Source organism: Schistocerca piceifrons, chromosome 4, assembly GCF_021461385.2.
Source record: "Schistocerca piceifrons isolate TAMUIC-IGC-003096 chromosome 4, iqSchPice1.1, whole genome shotgun sequence".
Classification (NCBI taxonomy): Eukaryota; Metazoa; Arthropoda; class Insecta; order Orthoptera; family Acrididae; genus Schistocerca; species Schistocerca piceifrons.
In genome coordinates, this window is record NC_060141.1 from 262,396,694 (window position 1) to 262,416,122 (window position 19,429).

At 43.5% G+C, this 19,429-nt stretch overlaps 1 pseudogene; it reads right to left on the reverse strand.

Moving 5' to 3' along the window:
• The window catches only part of LOC124795778, a 75,253-nt pseudogene that overhangs the window by 9,880 nt on the left and 45,944 nt on the right, over nucleotides 1-19,429 (reverse strand).

Genomic DNA, 19,429 nt, shown 5'->3' on the forward strand with positions numbered 1-19,429 from the left:
TACGATGCTTTTCTTTCATAGCGATTATTAAATTTTAATAGTTAAATTGCACTATCCATATAAACCGATTTCTGTCTATGGCAGCTAACATTACATCAGAACACTATTTTACTTGCTAATATTTTTCTGTGGACATATCAAAATTAATTATTAGATTACTGGCGGAAAGTTACTGTAAACAAAGTAGAAGCTTTGAAAGGAAATATTGATAGAAGCAATAGGTAGAAATAAAGAAGTACTCATTTAGAATAAATACCTATCTACACTGGTGTCCAAAATTAAAGCAACCAACCGCTCTTTCCCGTCCTGCGCCTAATTGACTATATGATCATACAAACTGTCAACGAATGTCCGTATGACTGCGTTCAGCATGAAAGATGGTATACCTGTCAACGGACAACCACGCCAACAATGACGTTAGGACACCTATCAAACGCGTTAGTGTTTGCTAGGTAGTCCCACATCTACAATCGTTGTGTACAGCATCACAGACGGTGCAGTATGGTAAAGAGAAGACGCCTACCAGACTCTCTGCGGTGTAGGACGTTAGGAAGAAAGGAAGAAGGACAAAGGGATGTGGCCCGATGGCTTAATGTGAACCTTTCTGTTGTTTCTCGGGTATGGTGCCAATCTGTAAAAACCGAAACTATGTGCCGAAGACTAGGGCAGGACCGACCACGTGTAACATTAAAAAGAGAGGACCGTTATTTGGCTGTAAGGGTACTACGGCGCCACCTTAGTACTGCACGGAAACTGGCATCAGACTTCGCAGCATCCACTGGACGTTTTGTATCGGGCAAACGCTATACAGAAGGCTCCAGCAGAGTGGCCTTTACTGTCGGCGATCTGCCGTATGTGTACCTCTGACGCGTCTTCAGAGAACGGAACGTCTAGAGTGGAGCCGTCAACATGCCACCTGGACGGTCGAACAGTGGACCAATATTATTTACATAGATGAGTCCTGATTCGGTCTAGAGAGTGATTCTAGACGAATTCGCATCTAGAGCGAACGTAGAACACGATTTCGGGACGCAAAATTGGGGAAAGAGACCGATATAGAGGAGGATCCATAATGGTTTGGGCAGGGATTATGTTGACCACTTGAACACCTCTTTTTGAAATTGTACGGGTGAATCAGCAAGGATTAACTGCTGTCAGGTATCTTGGAGAGATCTTTGGGCCTCATGTGAGACTGTCGCGAGGTGCTGTGGACCCAGACAACCATAACGCTCGATGTCATATGGCACGGAAGTTACTGTACACATGGTGTGGCGTGTTCACTCTTCTGGATTCAGTCCCATAGAGTATATCTGGTATGCACTAGGGAGACGAGTTGCATCACTTCAATCTTCACCAACCACTCTCCAAGCCTTGTGAGCAGCGCTGCAGGAAGAATGGGTTTTAATGCCTCAGCATGAGACTGATGACATCATTCACAGCATGCCCCGACGTTTCCAGGCCTATATTGCTGTCAGAGGTGGTCACACCCTACACGGAGGACAATGACTAATTGTTGGAATGTGTCGGAAAATCTATTAAGTTGGAAAAAAACGAAGAACATTTTTGTCTACCGTTAATCATATTACAGTTGCTTACGTTCTGTATTCTTTACATTGTAATATACTATCACCTGTTTACACTGTTTGTGGCAAAAGAAAAGCAACCTCGCAAAATTTATCTTTGCTGCTTTAATTTTGGACCCAAGTGTAATTATGTTCGACTTCTGGGATTAGCATCACTGTAACATTTGCTTGTTCTTTCCGTGTTATGGGAAGACGTATATTCAGAGAGTTACGGTATTACGCATTAGGGATGTTAGCGTGGAATTTTCGAAATCTGGGTCTACACTAAATTAAATTGCTAAAGCTTTCATCCTGTTTAGATTGAAGATTTAGAAAATATTTTTGGTGAAACCTCCAGAAGGACCTTGTATTTCAATTTCTTGCTTAGGCTTTGTATTTTGGATTTTGAGTGTGGCCTACAGCCGATCTAAAGTTAATCAAAGGAGGTCGATTAAAGTTTTGAGTGTTTTGAATCCTTGTAATATTGTGTGTTGTAAAATAAAGTTTGTGTGTTGAGTGCAACTGACAGCAACTACTTTTAGCCCCTTTCCACAACCTAATCCTCTCTGTCCTGCTAGCCCAGGCATTTCAATTGTAAACTGTTATATTGTATCTGACAGTGTCCTTTACATAGTGTATTGAAACTCATACTATTGTTTGGTCGATGTTCGAGTGAAATTCGTCTAAACCTTGTTTGGTAAGTTTTACTTCTAACGTTCTCTGCAATTAATTGCAGTGTACTACTGTATGTATAATATTGCGTTACCTGTTCTTCTCACTTTCCAGTCGTAGTTTGTTATTAAACCGGTCACTCTCGATACACCGTAGGTACGCTACAACATGAGATTAAAGCGTGTCCCCCGACAACCGCGTTATATCGGGCTTCTACTGTACTTATATGAAAGAAGTTGCAAATGTATTTGTTCTGTTTGATGCAGTGTTGCAGATTACACCACGTATGTGTTACCCCTATTTGCTGACAGTAATCTGTATGGCCATTACCACAGAAAAGAACTTAAATCATTATTTTCCCTCATCGGTGGAGCTCACAAACTGCGCGGCAATTCGTTGCTCTTCCAGTTCTGCTATTGCACGTTGCATCGACTAAGAGCCACAATTCGTGTTACAGTGACGATGACAAAAAAGGCTTGATCATGTATCATCCGTAGTAAGTGTACCCTCGATGGCGATGATTTTATTGACGTGAGCAGAGTCGGTTGTTTAATGCGTTAGACTAGGGTAAAATATAGTTCCGGCGTATTCCGATGAAATAAATTTCGTCATGGTGTCTGTAGACAAAGAGTTTTCAACTTCTGACCTCCTGAGTATTAAGTAACTCACTGATAATAAACACTGAAGATGACAACGCCGTATCAGAACGAAGTGTTTAAGATAAATTTCTCAATGTGCAAGGCTACGAAGTCGGCACACAATTTAACATATAAGCAAATAGTGTGTTTGCTAATTTTTATTTCATTGACGTTAATTTTTTGTTTACAAGAATACATTTTACTTTAATAATTATCTTTGTAAGTCCCTGCCTTGGTTCAGTGATTGCGTGGCGTTCTCCTACAGCGAGATACGATCAGCTCTCCAGATAGGCCGGTACTTCAGACGACAAGTTCCCTGTGAGATAACGTCAGACACTTCACCTTGCAACTTCATGTCTTAAGGAACTGAGTGACAAACCCGTGTGTCGAAGAAAACTTTAAAAACTTGAGATTTCAATTGTCTGATTTTGAATTTCGTCAGTTTAAGTAAAATTCGCAGCGCGATTAGTTTCCTCCCTCTGTGTTGTGCTATCACATCACATAACAGAATTCCGCATAATAATCAACGTCATTGAAGATATGTTACGAAAACCGGCGCTATTACGTAACATGGATTATGTAAGTTTTAATGTTGTCCTTCGGTGCTGTGTACCTTACTTATTCTCAAATATCTGTGTACTGATAAAGGACCCGGTTGAATGCCAGCATTTGTGGTCATGTATGGACATGACCGACAGGAGAGAGGTCCATGCTCCTGTAAAGGCGGCACCATAAAGAGCAGCCCAAGTGTGCTTGCCTGGTTTGCACGCGGCCCGAAGGTAAGGACTTAGAATCGTACTGGTGCAAGAAACGTTAATCACTGCCAAGAACACATGTAACGTTGGCGCACGGTTCTGAGGCAACAATAGGCTGCAAAACGCTGGTTTTAATCACATACCTCTCAGTAGTGTCCGGCGACCTACCGAAATGTACCAGTATCACGCCGTGGGATTAGTGTTGCCGCACTGCTAGTCAGGGTTTGTGTAGTCAAGAGAAGAATGTTGATACATAGTCCCATTGACTCCACTATACTTCATTTCTACAGCCATTCACATTGGTTTTTAGAATCCGAGTCTGGAGACGTTCATCAGACTTCCGGGACATTTCAAGAACACGATCCAGAAGATAGCAATGGCAGATAAGTGTGAGAACTACCACACAATCAGCTTAACAACTGTGCATCCAAATTTTTGACAAAAGTAGTATACAGAAGAAAGGTAAAGAAAGATGAGGATCTTTTAAATGAACATTTTTGGCTTAGGAAAGGTAAAGGCCCCAGATAATGGAAGCAAAAATTAAGAATCATGAAGACGCGTACACAGTATTTGTTGGGGTGGAAAAAGCTTTCGACAACGTTAAATGGAGGAAGATGTTTGAAATTCTTTGGAGAATAGGTATGTTTAGGGAGAGGCAAGTATTATACACTATGTACAAGAACCAAGGAACAATAAGAATGAAAGGCTAAGAACGGAGCGCTCGGATTAGAAAGGATATGTGACAGGGATGTTGCCTTTCTCGCTTACTGTTCAATCTGTACATCGACGAAATAAAATAAAGGTTCAAGAGTGGGACTAAACTTCAAGGTGAAACCTTATCAATGTTAAGATTCGCTGATGACATTCTTCTACTTAGTGAAAGCGAGAAAGAATTGCAAAGCCTGTGTAAATGCGTTCCCCACTCAATTCCACAAGATATGATGTAGCAAAATAAAGTATCTGACGTAACCCCACAGTGAGTTTGTCATCTGAAACGATGGCCTGTCTCAATAAGTAATCATATCCAGCTGTAGCAGTATACTACGCAACCACGGAAGCAACGCAGGTACTTCAAAAATAATTCGGAAACTAAAACGTCCAATGCGTACAGAATTTAGATTGAGACCGCAGAAAGACGAAAGTAACGACGAGTAGGAGGAGATCAGTGTTTAATGTCCCGTCGACAAAGTGGTCATTAGAAACCGAGCAGAAGCTCGGATTAGGGAAGGAAATCGGCCGTGCCCTTTCAAAGGAACCATCCCAGCATTTGCCCGAAGTGATTTAGGGAAATTACGGTAAACCTAAATCAGGATGGCCGGACGAGGATTTGAACTGTCGTCCTGCCGAATGCGAGTCCAGTGTGTTAACCACTGCGCCACCTCGCTCCGTGAACTAGGAGTAGCAAAAATAAAATTAGCAATAAACTTAACACTAAAATAGAAGACCACAAAGTGGACGAAGTGGAGGAATTCTGCTACTTTGAAAATTACGCACGATGGACGAAGGACAGAGGGCGTAAAAAGCAGTCTAGGACGGACAAAGAAGGCAATTACCCGCGAAAGACGTCCACTAGTACCAAACATTGGCCTTAATTTGAGGAAGAAATTTCCGAGGATCTGCCGTTAGAGCACAGTAATGTATGGCAGTGATTCATGGAGTATGGGAAAACCGGAAAAGAATTTAACCGAAGTGTTTGAGGTATGCTTCTACAGAAATAAGTTGAAAATTAGGTGCATGATAAGGTACGAGGAGTTTCTCCGTGGAATCGGCAAAGAAATGAACATATGGAAGACAAGAAGAAGGGAAGGGATCATAGCACATGTTTCAAGACATCAATGAAGAATCTACGTCGTACTTGAGAGACTGTAGAGGAAAAGCTTTAGGGGAAGCGATCCGTGTAAGTGCGCTTATCGATAGTTACTACTCTCTCCTACAGGTGCTCTACGATTTCTGTGACTTCCCTGGCCGGCTTAAGAGAGGGCATGGTCGGGGGAGGCAATTTAAGCGGCCCCGCCGGCGAGGAAAAGTAAGTTGCCGACTGCAGTGACTATGGTCAGTTTTCCTCGTGGATGCTGGCTGGTCACAACACCGGGAGTCGGCTTGCCCGGCATTTGTGTGTGAGGCCGAGCGGCGGACTTGGCTCTACATTATTATTTATTTTCAAGCGGCACGAGTTATATGGAATTGTTTCTCAGAAAGGCAGACAGCCTGGACTTTTGAATATTGGTCGACTTCTGTAACGAACGTGGACGGACTGTCGGTGAGAAAAAATTACATGGTGACAAATGTGTGAACTTGATACCCACTGTGTATGTGCTAACGGGGCTGATTGGTGATTTTCGGTATACCAGACATTTGAAGTTGCCGTCATCGCAGTAACAGCTGATTCACCTTCAGTATCAAGTGGGTAAGTTGATAAAACAAAACAATGATACTAGAGTTCGGCTAGCATGATAATAGTATTTTTTGTGGCTCAAGTTAATAGGACTTACGTGTACTAACTGGGTATATATACTTCCCCGAATTTGCCTTTTTAATTCTATGGAATTGAATGGTCTATAGCTTAAGCCTATCTCTAATTGTGTGTTTTATCTGTTTTAGACTGGCCACTGATGTCTGGCCTGTAATTACCGTTTGAGGGTTTAGCCGTTGGGGCATTTCAACCACATTTAAACTGATGTTACTGGAGTGGATAAGGTCGTGAAAGGCTGTTGGCTGGGTGTGAGGTAGTTCACCGTCAACTGGAGTTGTCGGCAATATAACTGAAAGTAGGGTATTTAACATTCAGTTCGCTGAAACTTTGAATTTCGCAAGACTTGATACTTAGGTTTTTTTCTTACGAATATACCGGTTCCCAGAACTCGTGAAGATAGACGTTGACTGTGGATATTGAATCATAGACACAGTCCCTTTGGCGGTTCAGAGATACCACTGAACCCGCCCAAAGATGTAAACAATCATGCATGAGCAGCGCCTATTAGGCGGGGAGAATCCGACAGCCGATCAGTTGCAGTCATTCCACCAGGAAGGAGGTAAACGGCTTGAGTTGACATCCATGCCTAGACAGTCAATACCGAGGTTCTATCGCGTCCGCATTGTTACTTTGTGCCAGGAAGGGTTCTCAACAGGGGAAGTGTCCAGGCGCTTCGGTCCGGAACCGCGCTGCTGCTACGGTCGCAGGTTCGAATCCTGCCTCGGGCATGGATGTGTGTGATGTCCTTAGGTTAGTTATGTTTAAGTAGTTCTAAGTCTATGGGACTGTTGACCTCAGATGTTAAGACCCATAGTGCTCAGAGCCATTTGAACCATTTGAAGTGTCCAGGCGTCTCGGAGTGAACCAAAGCGATGTTGTTCGGACATGGAGGAGATACAGAGAGACAGGAACTGTCGAAAACATGACTCGCTCAGGCCGCCCAAGGGCTACTACTGCAGTGGATGACTGCTACCTACGGATTAGGCTCGGAGGAACCCAGATAGCAACGCCACCATGTTTAATAATGTTTTTAGTACAGCCACAGGACGTCGTGTTACGACTCAAACTGCGCCCAATAAGCTGCATGATTCGCAACTTCACTCCCGACGTCCATGACGAGGTCCATCTTTGCAACCACGACACCATGCAGCTCGGTACAGATGGGCCCAACAAGATGCCGAATGGACTGCTCAGAATTGGCATCACGTTCTCTTCACCGATGAATGTCGCATATGCCTTCAAAGAAACAATCGTCGGAGACGTGTTTGGAGGGAACCCAGTCAGGCTGAAGGCCTTAGATACACCGTCCAGCGAGTGCAGCAAGGTGGAGGATCCCTGATTGTTTAGGGTGGCATTATGCGGGGAGACGTACGCCGCTGGTGGGCGTGGAAGGCGCCGTAACGGCTGTACGATACGTCAATGCCAACCTCACCCGCATCTAGTGGTCGTGCGGTAGCGTTCTCGCTTCCCACGCCCGGGTTCGATTCCCGGCGGGGTCAGGGATTTTCTCTGCCTCTTGATGGCTGGGTGTTGTGTGATGTCCTTAGGTTAGTTAGGTTTAAGTAGTTCTAAGTTCTAGGGGACTGATGACCATAGATGTTAAGTCCCATAGTGCTCAGAGCCAATGCCAACCTCCAACCGATTGTGCAACCATATCGACTGCATATTGGTGAGGCATTCGTCTTCATGGACGACAATTCGCGCCCTTATCGTACACATCTTGTGAATGACTTTTTTCATTAGGGTAACGACATCGCTCGACTAGAGTGGCCAGCATGTTCTCGAGACATGAACCCAATCGAACATACCTGAGATAACCTGAAAAGGCTATTTATGGATGACGTGACCTACAAACCACTCCGAGGGATCTACGCCGAATCACCGTTGAGAAGTGGAACAATCTGGACCAACAGTGCCTTGATGAACTTGTGGATAGTATGCCACGGCGAATTCAGGCATGCATCAATGCAAGAGGACGTGCTGCTGGGTATTAGAGGTACCGGTGTGTACAGCAATCTGGACGACCACTGCTGAAGGTCTCTCTGTATGGTGGTACAACATGCAATGTAGGGTGTTCATGAGCAATAAAAAGGGCGGAAAAAATGACTATGTTGATCTCTATTCCAAATTTCTGCACAGGTTCCGTAACTCTCGGAACCAAGGTGATACAAAACTTTTTTTGATGTGTGTATCTTTGTTGGTACTGTGAAATAACGAGTGAAGTATAGATCGTGCGCGGTTGCCTTTATGCCCACGAAACAGTTTCCTTCTACGGTGTTACCGCAAATGTAGACATCCACCCTGATCTCACCTGTCATACCAATCTACATTTACCACTACTTCTACCTGACTACTCTGCAATTCACACTTAAGTGCCTGCCGGAGGGTTCATCGAACCACCTCCATATAATTTTTCTACCGATCCACTCGGACAGCGCGTGGAAAAAACGAACACTTAAATCTTTCCGTGCGATTATGTCTGTTATTTTATGACGATCATTTCTACCTGTGTAGGTGGGCATCAACAAAACATTTTCGCATTCGGAGGATAAAGTTTTTGATTGAAATTTCTGTCCTCCGTTGCTCCATGTACAGATTATAAAGCTTCGGCATCACATATTCCTGTTACGGGCATTTGTATAACTGGTGAGCGATTTTGAAATTCCTGTTCACACTGCAATTCTCTGCTCCCGAATCTCCCTTCGTGTTGTTTTGGTGCTGATAGGGGTCGGGAGAGCGACACTCAGTTCTGCAGTGACCTTTGCAGCTGTCGTCCTCTTATTTTTCGTCAGAATTCTCTTAAATAACCGTCTGACACGACACTCAACACCCACTTCCGTTCGCGTTGTTATTTAGCGGATGACGTTTTTCCGCTTTCTCTGTATGCTACATTAATCTTTGATACGTTGGCAATCGGTGAAATGAAATGATAATGAAGACAGCACAACACCCAGTCCCTGAGCGGAGAAAATCCCCGACCCATCCAGGAATCGAACCCGGTTCCGTAGTACGGCAATCCGTCACGCTGACCACGTAGCTATTGGGGCGGACATAGGTTTAATAAGTTTTGGTTGTAAAATACTGACATGAATTATTTACAGAATGGAATAATTGTTATAAGCCTACATCGGAAAGGTTATTTATGCTACGAATTATCTTAGAAGACATGTTAAAAAAGTCAAATCTATGTTTATGGTATTGCTAGATTCAGAGGAAGTTTTTAACGATGTTGACTGGAATACGCTCTTCTAAATTCTGAAGGTAGCAGGGATGAAATACAGGAAGCGAAAGGCTATTGACAACTTGAACAAAAACCAGACTGCAGTTATAAGTGAAAGGGAAGCAATACCTGAGAAGCGAGTGGAACAGCTATTCAGTCTGTGAATTGAGCAAATTAGGAAGTAATTAAAGTTTGTTGTTTACCGATGACGTTGTAATCCTATCAGAAACGGAGAAAGGACTAGGAGGAGCAATTTACCGGTATGGGCAACGTCTTGCAAAGATGTTACAAGAGGAGCATCTCAAAAATGAATGGAGGGTAACAGAATGTGGTCGAATTAACTCAGGCGGTGCTGAGGGAATCAGACTATGAAACGAGACACCGGCGGAGTTGCCGTGCGGTTCTAGGCGCTACAGTCTGGAACCGAGCGACCGCTACGGTCGCAGGTTCGAATCCTGCCTCTGGCATGGATGTGTGTGATGTCCTTAGGTTAGTTAGGTTTAATTAGTTATAAGTTCTAGGCGACTGATGACCGCGGAAGTTAAGTCGCATAGTGGTCAGAGCCATTTGAATCATTTGAAACGCGACATTATAAACAGTAGCTGTGTTTTATCATTTTGGGGGCAAAATAATTGATTTAAAGAGGATGTAAAATGCTGACTGGCATTAGCAACAAATGGAAGTTTGGAAAAGAGAAATTTGTTTGCGCCAAACATAAATTTAAATACTTTGAAGTCTTTTCTGAAGGTGTTTGTTTGTAAGTAGTAATGTACGGAGGTGAAACATGCACGATTAACATTTCAGGAAAAAAGAGAATAGAACCTTTGAAATGTAGTGCTACAATAGGATGCTGAAGATTAGATGGATAGATCGGATTGATAATGAGCAAGTATTAAATCGTATTCGGAAAGAAATGAATTTATGGCACAATCAAATTGAAAGAAAGGATCGATTGGTAGGATACCTCCTGAGGCAGCAGGGAATCGTCAGTTTGGTGAGTTAGGGAAGTGTGGGCGTAAAAACTGTAGAGGGAGTCTCGAATGGAGTAAGGGGGTTCAAATGGATGTAGCATGCAGGAGATGTGTGAAGATGAAGAACCCTGCACGGAACAGACTTGCAGTAGAGAGATGCATCAAACTGAAGACTACAGCAACAGCATGTATTACGTATGAATGTTTTTAGTATCCCCGCCGGCGGACGTCGCTGTAGAGGCAGATGAACTGAACTGGCTGTCGCGGCGAAGTATTGCGGACAGCTGCCGTGAATGGTGCACACGACGCATGCTATGGGCAGATCTGCTGACGTAAGCGGGGGCAGTAATGAGTCGGGCGGGGAAGTTCTAACGCTGAGTTGAACCACCGTAGACTTCGGCTTGCGCCTCGTCCAGTGTGCCGTTGATGTGTGCTCAGTCGTCAGCCAAACACCGTGTGTTGTGTTTATGCTCGTAGACTTTGTCAGACCCCTTCACCAAAACCTATTATTTGCGTGTAAAATTTTGTGCATTCTTGTGTAGAGAAACATATAATTAATGTTTTGACTGGGGGCCAAAGAGTTCATATACCAGTATTTATGCTGACTGTATAAATAAACGAGCGAGAGGCCTTCAATTTTTTCGAGGGCTGCTAGGAGATGACTGGCTGTTTGCTTTTGTCTTTTACCATCCTGATCTTGTAATACAGGCATCGTTCACTCTAACTCTGAATAATTTATTATGTAGTGAACTATATTGCAGTCAAAATGTGATTCGATACTTCGTCACAACACTAGTCCACATATTTATGTTAATAGTCACTGTACTGCTAGTTCGGTTTTGCAACTTTTTGTGGGAGAGACGCAACCTTTCAAGCGTAACACTGATCCGCCATTGGCATGACTTTGTTAATAACTTTCAATATATTTTTTCTCTTTACAACCTGAACCTGCATTCAGTCGAAGAAGAAAGCAGAGAATTTTAACTAATTGCAATTTATGTCACAAGAGTTTGAGCACTTTTACATTCACAATGGTTTGCAGCATCTGGCTAACGCCTCGTCCTACCCGTCTTCTAACTTCAGTGTGGAACACTTTGTGCGTACATTCAAGACAGAAATGAAGAACATGTCTGCTTATTCCCGTGATGATGCATTGTCGAGGGTAGTGACGACATACTGGGCAATGTTAGTCAACAGATTCAGTCCAGCAGAGCATTAGCATGGGCGACAGCCCCAGGACTTCTGGATCTTTGCACCCTGATTCGCATGCACTGGACCACCAACGCCTGCTCTGTTTTCCCTCTGAGACTGCCATTTTGGCCCAGTATCTGGCTGGTGGCAAGAGCGGCTGCTCGATGTCGTGGCGGCTCGCAAGAGTCAGCAGTCGTTTGAGGTGGATGCTGACCTGTCTTGCAAACCAGTTGCACCTATACCCTGCTGGGTTATCACTGCCGTCGCCCTCCAGTCAACCGGTCGACAGGGCTGGTCGAAAAGCTGTTCACGGTGCAGACTCCCACTTGCAACAGTGTGCTTCCACACTGCCGCCCCTTTCGCACCATGGTCTGACCTCCCTCCACCTGCAGCGTCAGGCCCCAGCGAAGCTTGCTTCCATGCCTCCCAATATGGTGCCCATGAACTCTGACTAGCCCTCCTTCTGCTCTGCCTTATCCTCCTCCTCCACTTCCTGCCTCCCATCTCTGGTTGATATGTCCTCGCCTCCAGCATTTCTGGTGAACCAGACGATGCCTTTGGCTCAGTACCCTTCCTCCTCTTTGGCGGAGCCATTGGCATTGGCCATGTCTCCTTTTGCGGTAGGTCCCCTGCCCAGGACCCTTGGTTTCTCTCTAGTCCTGCACTGGAGGCTGTGATCCAAACATGACCATCTTCTGACCTTTTCAGGGGGAAGAGATTTACGTTGTATGCTGTATTCTTGGTTTTCAGCTGCTTTAGTTTGACAGTGAGGAAGATCTGCAGATGATAGGCACTTGGTGCAGGGAGTGGCAATTGACCCTTAACATAGACGAATGTAATGTATTGCGAAACCATAGAAAGAAGGATCCTTTATTGTATGATTATATGATTGTGGAACAAACACTGGTAGCAGTTACTTCTGTAAAATATCTGGGAGTAAGCATACGGAACGATTTGAAGTGGAATGATCATATAAAATTAATTGTTGGTAAGGGCGGTGGCAGGTTGAGATTCATTGGGAGAGTCCTTAGAAAATGTAGTCCATCAGCAAAAGAGGTGGCTTACAAAACAAAAAAAATGGCTGTGAACACTATGGGACTTAACTTCTGAGGTCATCAGTCCCCTAGAACTTAGAACTACTTAAACCTAACTAACCTAAGGACATCACTCACATCCATGCCTGAGGCAGGATTTGAACCTGCGACCGTAGCGGTCGCGTGGTTCCAGACTGTAGCGCCTAGAATCTCTGGGCCACTCCGGCCGGAGGCTTACAAAACGCTCGTTCGACCTATACTTGAGTATTGCTCATCAGTGTGGGATCCGTACCAGGTCGGGTTGACAGAGGAGATAGAGAAGATCCAAAGAAGAGCGACGCGTTTCGTCACCGGGTTATTTGGTAAGCGCGATAGCGTTACGGAGATGTTTAATAAACTCAAGTGGCGGACTCTGCAAGAGAGGCGCTCTGCATCGCGGTGTAGCTTGCTGTCCACGTTTCGAGAGGGTGCGTTTCTGGATGAGGTATCGAATATATTGCTTCCCCCTACTTATACCTCCCGAGGAGATCACGAATGTAAAATCAAAGAGATTCGAGCGCGCACGGAGGCTTTCCGGCAGTCGTTCTTACCGCTAACCATACGCGAGTGGAACAGGAAAGGGAGTTAATGACAGTGGCACGTAAAGTGCCCTCCGCCACACAACGTTGGGTGGCTTGCGGAGTATAAATGTAGATGTGGGTGTAGATGTAGAAGAAGAAAAAATAACATTCACTAAAGTAATTTTCTGAAACTAATGCGAATTGGGAAGTTAACGTTTGTTTTAGTGATAACGTATCACTTGATAAAGTGGCAGTTTTGATTTATTCTATGTTTTTTCATTTAAGTTAGCAATTAGTCATCAAAAGCATCATTTACATTTGTTAGTCGAATTATATTTATTTCATAAATATACAGTTTCTGGGTTTGCCTAAGGAGTTACTTTCCTTGTTCCAAACACATAGGACGTTTGTATGTCATCGATTTTGTAAAGACAAATGTAAATTTACAACTTCCATCAGCTTTAAATAATTAACTATTTCACGATAGTGTTTGGATGTTTAAGTGTACTCTTTCATGTAGTGCTACTTCCTGCCTTGCAAGCCGCACGGGCTAGCCGCGCGGTCTAAGGCATCTTGTCACGGTCCGTGAGGCTGCCCCCATCGGAGGTTCGAGTCCTCCTTGGGCATGGGTGTGTAAGTCATCCTTAGCGTAAGTTAGTTTAAGTTTGATTAAGTAGTGTGTATGCTTAGGACCCGATGACCTCACCAATTTTGTCCCATAAGACCTTACCACAAATTTCCAATTTTCCTACATTGCAGCTGTGTCTGTACTTTTTTTTACCGTTGCAGTAGCCATGAAATCAGTTGCAGCCACGTAGCTTTTATGGCCACCACACCATGCTCTGCCTTCAAATGGCAACTTGCTAGCGGAAAACCATATAATATAATTCTTCGGTCTATCTTCTGCGCTCTTTGTTGAGGCTAAATACAACGAATGTAAGTGTCGTCTGATATGGTATGGCAGCTCTGACGCACTATTTCGCCGGGAGCTCAGCACACCTCTATGCTGACTTACTCCACCGTCTAAGCTGAAGCTCTCGTGAACCGCTCTTGCCCACCTCACAGGTGAAACAGGTTTGAAAGACAGAATCTAGTGTTTTGGCCTTCATCTCCCTGTACTATCTTTCATTTCGGTGCCATCATAATCAATGAGCCATTAGTCAGACGGAGTACTTTGCTCTATTGACTGATTTTACGTAGCACAAACTCAGCACTCAACACGTAAGACGACGCTTTCACATTAATTTACCGCTTATATCACGGCTGCCTTCACACTTATTTCGATTTCGTTCATGTTTCATTAGTTAATGAGGTTTTTTTTAAACTTGTTACGCAGCTCTCTCTATTTTCGCAGTTGCTCTTGTATCTCGCCCTAGAAATTGATTGAAAATAAAATTTATTGAACACAAAACTCACTAAACAAAGCATTCCTTTTAGAACGTCACAATTAAACACAATACTTACTGATATCATCGCTCCATTCAGTGCTCTGGTAGTACTCGATAGAAGCTTCGTAGTCGGGATCGACGCAGGATGTTGCGTCATCGAACCCCAAGAAGTTGGTGAGGCGCTCCAGCGCCGAGTTCCCGCTGGCGCTCCTCAGCGCCTCGCAGTACTGCTCCACAGTGCTGCTTCCGATTCTGGAGACCGAGTTGTACTGCGCTGCCCCGGAGAACGCGCTAATGGCGAAGCTGCTCAGCCCCGCCACGTCGTATTCTTGCGACACGTCCAGTGGTGAGCAGAGCCTGCACAGTCAGTGGTCAACAGTTAATTTCTCTCCGCTGTGCTGGAAACGCGTATGATGAGGTCCTCAAAGCCTCCAAGCAGTTAAATGTGTAGTTGTGATCTCCAGTCCAAAGACTGGTTTGACGCAACTCTCCACGCTAGTCTGTCTTGTGTAAGTCTTTTCATTTTTTCGTAACTACTGCAACCTACAGCGATTTTATTAAATGACGTATTCTAAGGCTTGTCTCTGGTCATTGATAGTTGGGACGAGTAGTTTTTCCGAGGAGAGAGGAAGGGGAGACACAGCTGTCAGCTGGCAGGATGAGGGACTCGTATAATGGGAACTGGCTCAGGGAGGTGTGTGTACCTGATGAGCGGTAATTTGATGACACTTAATTGAAACATTTTTTACGTGAGCAACATGACTGTCAAGCGCTCCAGTGCTAGAATCAAAATTTAAAACAACACTGGAAGACCTAAAATCGGACACGACAGATGGATTAGATAACATTCCACGAGAATTTCTAAAATCATTGAGGGAAGTGGCAACAAAAACGACTATTCACTTTCGTCTGTATAATCTATGAATCTGGCAATATATCATTTGACTTTCGGTAATACGTAATCCACACAATTCCAAAGAGTGAAAAGTCAACAGTGCGAGAATTACCAAACAATCAGCTTAACAGCTCACGCATCCAACAAGAATAATACACAGAAGAATTTAAAAGAAAATTGAGGATGTATTAAATAACGATCAGTTTGGCTTTAGGAAAGCTAATGGCACCAGAGAGGCAGTTCTCACGTTAAGGTTGATAATGGAAGCGAGACTAAAGAAAAATCAAGACAAGTTCATAGCATCTCGACATTGTAAAATGGTGCAAATGTTCAAAATTTTGATGAAAACTGGGGTAAGCTCTAGGAAGGGTCGGATGATATACAACATGTACAAGAGCCAAGAGTGAATAGTAAGACTGGGAAACCAAGACAGAAGTACTCGGATTAAAAATGGTGTAAATGTCATCTTTCGCCCCTGTTGTTCAGTCTATACATTGAAGAACCAACGATGGAAATAAAAGAATGGTTCAAGAATAGGATTAAAATTCAAAGTGAAAGGATATCGGTGACAAGATTCGCTGATGACACTGCTCTCCTGAGTAAAAGTGAAGAGTCCGCAGCTCGTGGTCATGTGGTAGCGTTCTCGCTTCCCGCGCACGGGTTCCCGGGTTCGATTCCCGGCGGGGTCAGGGATTTTCTCTGCCTCGTGATGACTGGGTGTTGTATGATGTAGTTAGGTTTAAGTAGTTCTACGTTCTAGTGGACTGATGACCATAGATGTTAAGTCCCATAGTGCTCAGAGCCATTTGAACCATTTTTTTTTTTTTTTTTGAAAGTGAAGAAGAATTACATGATCTGCTGAATGGAATGAACAATCTAATGAGTACAGAATATAGATTGAGAGTAAACAGAAGAAAGACGAAAGTAATGAGAAATAGCAGAAATGAGGACAGCGATAAACTTAAGATCAGGACTGGTGATCACGAAGTAAATGAAGTTAAGGAATTGTGCTACTAGGTAGCAAAACAACACGTGACGGATGGACCAAGAAAGACATCAAAAGCAGACTAGCCCTGGCAAAAAGGGCATTCCTGGCCAAGAGAAGTCTCCTAGTACTAAACATATTCCTCAATGTGAGGGTGAAATTTCTGAGAATGTGCGTTTGGAGCACAGCATTGTATAGTAGCGAAACGTGACCTGTGAGGAAACTGGAAAAAGAAGAGAGTCGAAGCGTTTGACATTGGGTGCTACAGAAGAATGTTGAAAATTAAGTGGACTGATGAGGTAAGGTATGTGGAGATTCTCCAGAAAATCGGCGAGGTAAGCAATATATGGGAAACACTGACAAGAAGAAGGGACAGATGATAAGGAATCTGTTAAGACATCACGGAATAGCTTACATGGTACTAGAGAGAGCTGCAGACGCTAAAAAGTATAGAGGAAGACAAAGATTGGAACACATACAGCAAATAACTGAGGGAGTAGGTCGCAAGCGCTACTCTGAGATCAAGGGTTTGGCAGAGGTGAGGAATTCGTGACGGGCCGCATCCAACCAGTCAAAATACTGATGACCTCCCCCCCCCCCCCCCCCCAAAAAAAAAAAGGAAAAAAAACATAACTGTCAGAATTTAATTTCCGATTTTGTTACAGCACTATTACGATTTCACGGTGATTAATTTGTGAGCTTCGTACCTGCATTTTGCGGAAGTGAAAAGTATTCGATTTCTCAGCTCTTGGGGGTGAGTCTGCAGGGCTCGCCAGTCTCGGAGGGTCGGCAGAAGGCTTTTCACGGTGTGTCGAAAGGGAAACGTGCGCCTCCTGGTTGGTAGCCACTTTTCGCACAAATGCTTGTTGTGGACAGTTCCTGGAGCTTTCTCGCTAGCCAGAAGCACTGTGTCATTCCTCTACACCTCTTTCCCCTGAATGCGCTTTAGGGTGGAATTTATGTTTCTTTTTGCACATCGAAGATGATCCACATACTGAAACTTCCCTGTCGTGAGGAAGTTTTTTGCTACTCTTCAAAATTACGTACTGTTCAATCCATAGTTACACCCTCGCCACCAGACATAGTGTAGATAATGCTGCGCAATGAAAAAAGACCGTTCTAAACCAGTACCAACCCCATGAATGTTAATGTTTTCTACAAGGTCTGATTGGGAAGTTTCGAATGCTTTCCCTAGCTTTTTCGTAGAAAAAGGAGCATACTGGCTTATTATATTGGCAACAGCATTCAACCTTCCCTCCAAGTGGAGCTTGAGAGTTGTGGGAGTTCAGGAGAGACCTCAGAGAGATTTCACTTCTAGGCTATCATCTGGCGCTTACTGGTACCCTGTCATTGCACTTAAAGAATATAAGGTTCGCTCAGGCAGTAGTGTAATCTGTCTTCTGAGCAGTAGACACTTAACCCGCTTGCTTATGCATTTTGAACGCTCAGTTATCTATGTTAAATATTTGTCTTACTTATCTAACTGTAGCGAGTTTCTCAGATGCAGAAACTTCATTCATTTTTTCACCCTGCATTCTTTTGATTAAATGTGAATCCCACAGTATCTGGAGTTATTTTATTTTAGTAGCCTACAGTTTTCCTAACACTGCTCTGAATAATTTATTATTACTTGTTCACTTGATTGGATTATTTAAGATTTGTATTCTCTATCCGAATTACATTTTGAGATCTCTAATGTCCTACAGCTTCCATATCTTTAGGCGAGTCTTGAATAATAAATGTAACCACCTTAATTTGCAGGATAATTACTTCATTGACGAGTTTCCGTTGTCTGCAGTAGCCAAGAACTATTTTTAAAACTATAGGAAATGCAGAGGTCGTAACGAGTGTCAAATGCTCACATGTTTTACTGCAGTAGTAGTTGGTGCACAAGTTGTGTTGTTGTTGTGGTCTTCAGTCCTGAGATTGGTTTGATGCAGCTCTCCATGCTACTCTATCCTGTGCAAGCTTCTTCATCTCCGAGTACCTACTGCAACCTACATCCTTCTGAATCTGCTTGGTGTATTCATCTCTGTCTCCCTCTACGATTTTTACCCTCCACGCTGCCCTCCAATACTAAATTGGTGATACCTTGATGCCTTAGAACATGTCCTACCAACCGATCCCTTCTTCTAGTCAAGTTGTGCCACAAACTTCTCTTCTCCCCAATCCTATTCAACACCTCATTAGTTATGTGATCTACCCATCTCATCTTCAGCATTCTTCTATAGCAGCACATTTTGAAAGCTTCTATTCTCTTCTTGTCCAAACTATTTATCGTCCATGTTTCACTTCCATACATGGCTACACTCCATACAAATACTTTCAGAAACGTCTTCCTAACACTTAAATCAATACTCGATGTTAACAAATTTCTCTTCTTCAGAAACGCTTTCCTTCCCATTGCCAGTCTACATTTTATATCCTCTCTACTTCGACCATCATCAGTTATTTTGCTCCCCAAATAGCAAAACTCCTTTACTACTTTAAGTGTCATTTCCTAATCTAATTCCCCAGCATCACCCGACTTAATTCGACTACATTCCGTTATCTTCGTTTTTTTTCTGTTGATGTTCATCTTATATCCTTCTTTCAAGACAATATCCATTCCGTTCAACTGCTCTTCCAAGTCCATTGCTGTCTCTGACACAATGACAATGCCATCGGCGAACCTCAAAGTTTTTTATTTTTTCTCCATGGATTTAATACCTACTCCGAATTTTTCTTTTGTTTGCTTCACTGCTTGCTCAATATACAGATTGAATAACATCGGGCAGAGGCTACAACCCTGTCTCACTCCCTTCCCAACCACTGCTTCCCTTCCATACCCCTCAACTCTTATAACTGCCATTTGGTTTCTATACAAATTGTAAATAGCCTTTCGCTGCCTATATTTTACCCCTGCCACCTTCAGAATTTGAAAGAGAGTATTCCAGTCAACATTGTCAAAAGCTTTCTCTAAGTCCACAAATGCTAGAAACGTAGGTTTGCCTTTTCTTAATCTAGCTTCTAAGATAAGCCGTAAGGTTAGTATTGCCTCACGTGTTAGATTTTCTACCTACCTGCCCGATTAAGGGATCTGACA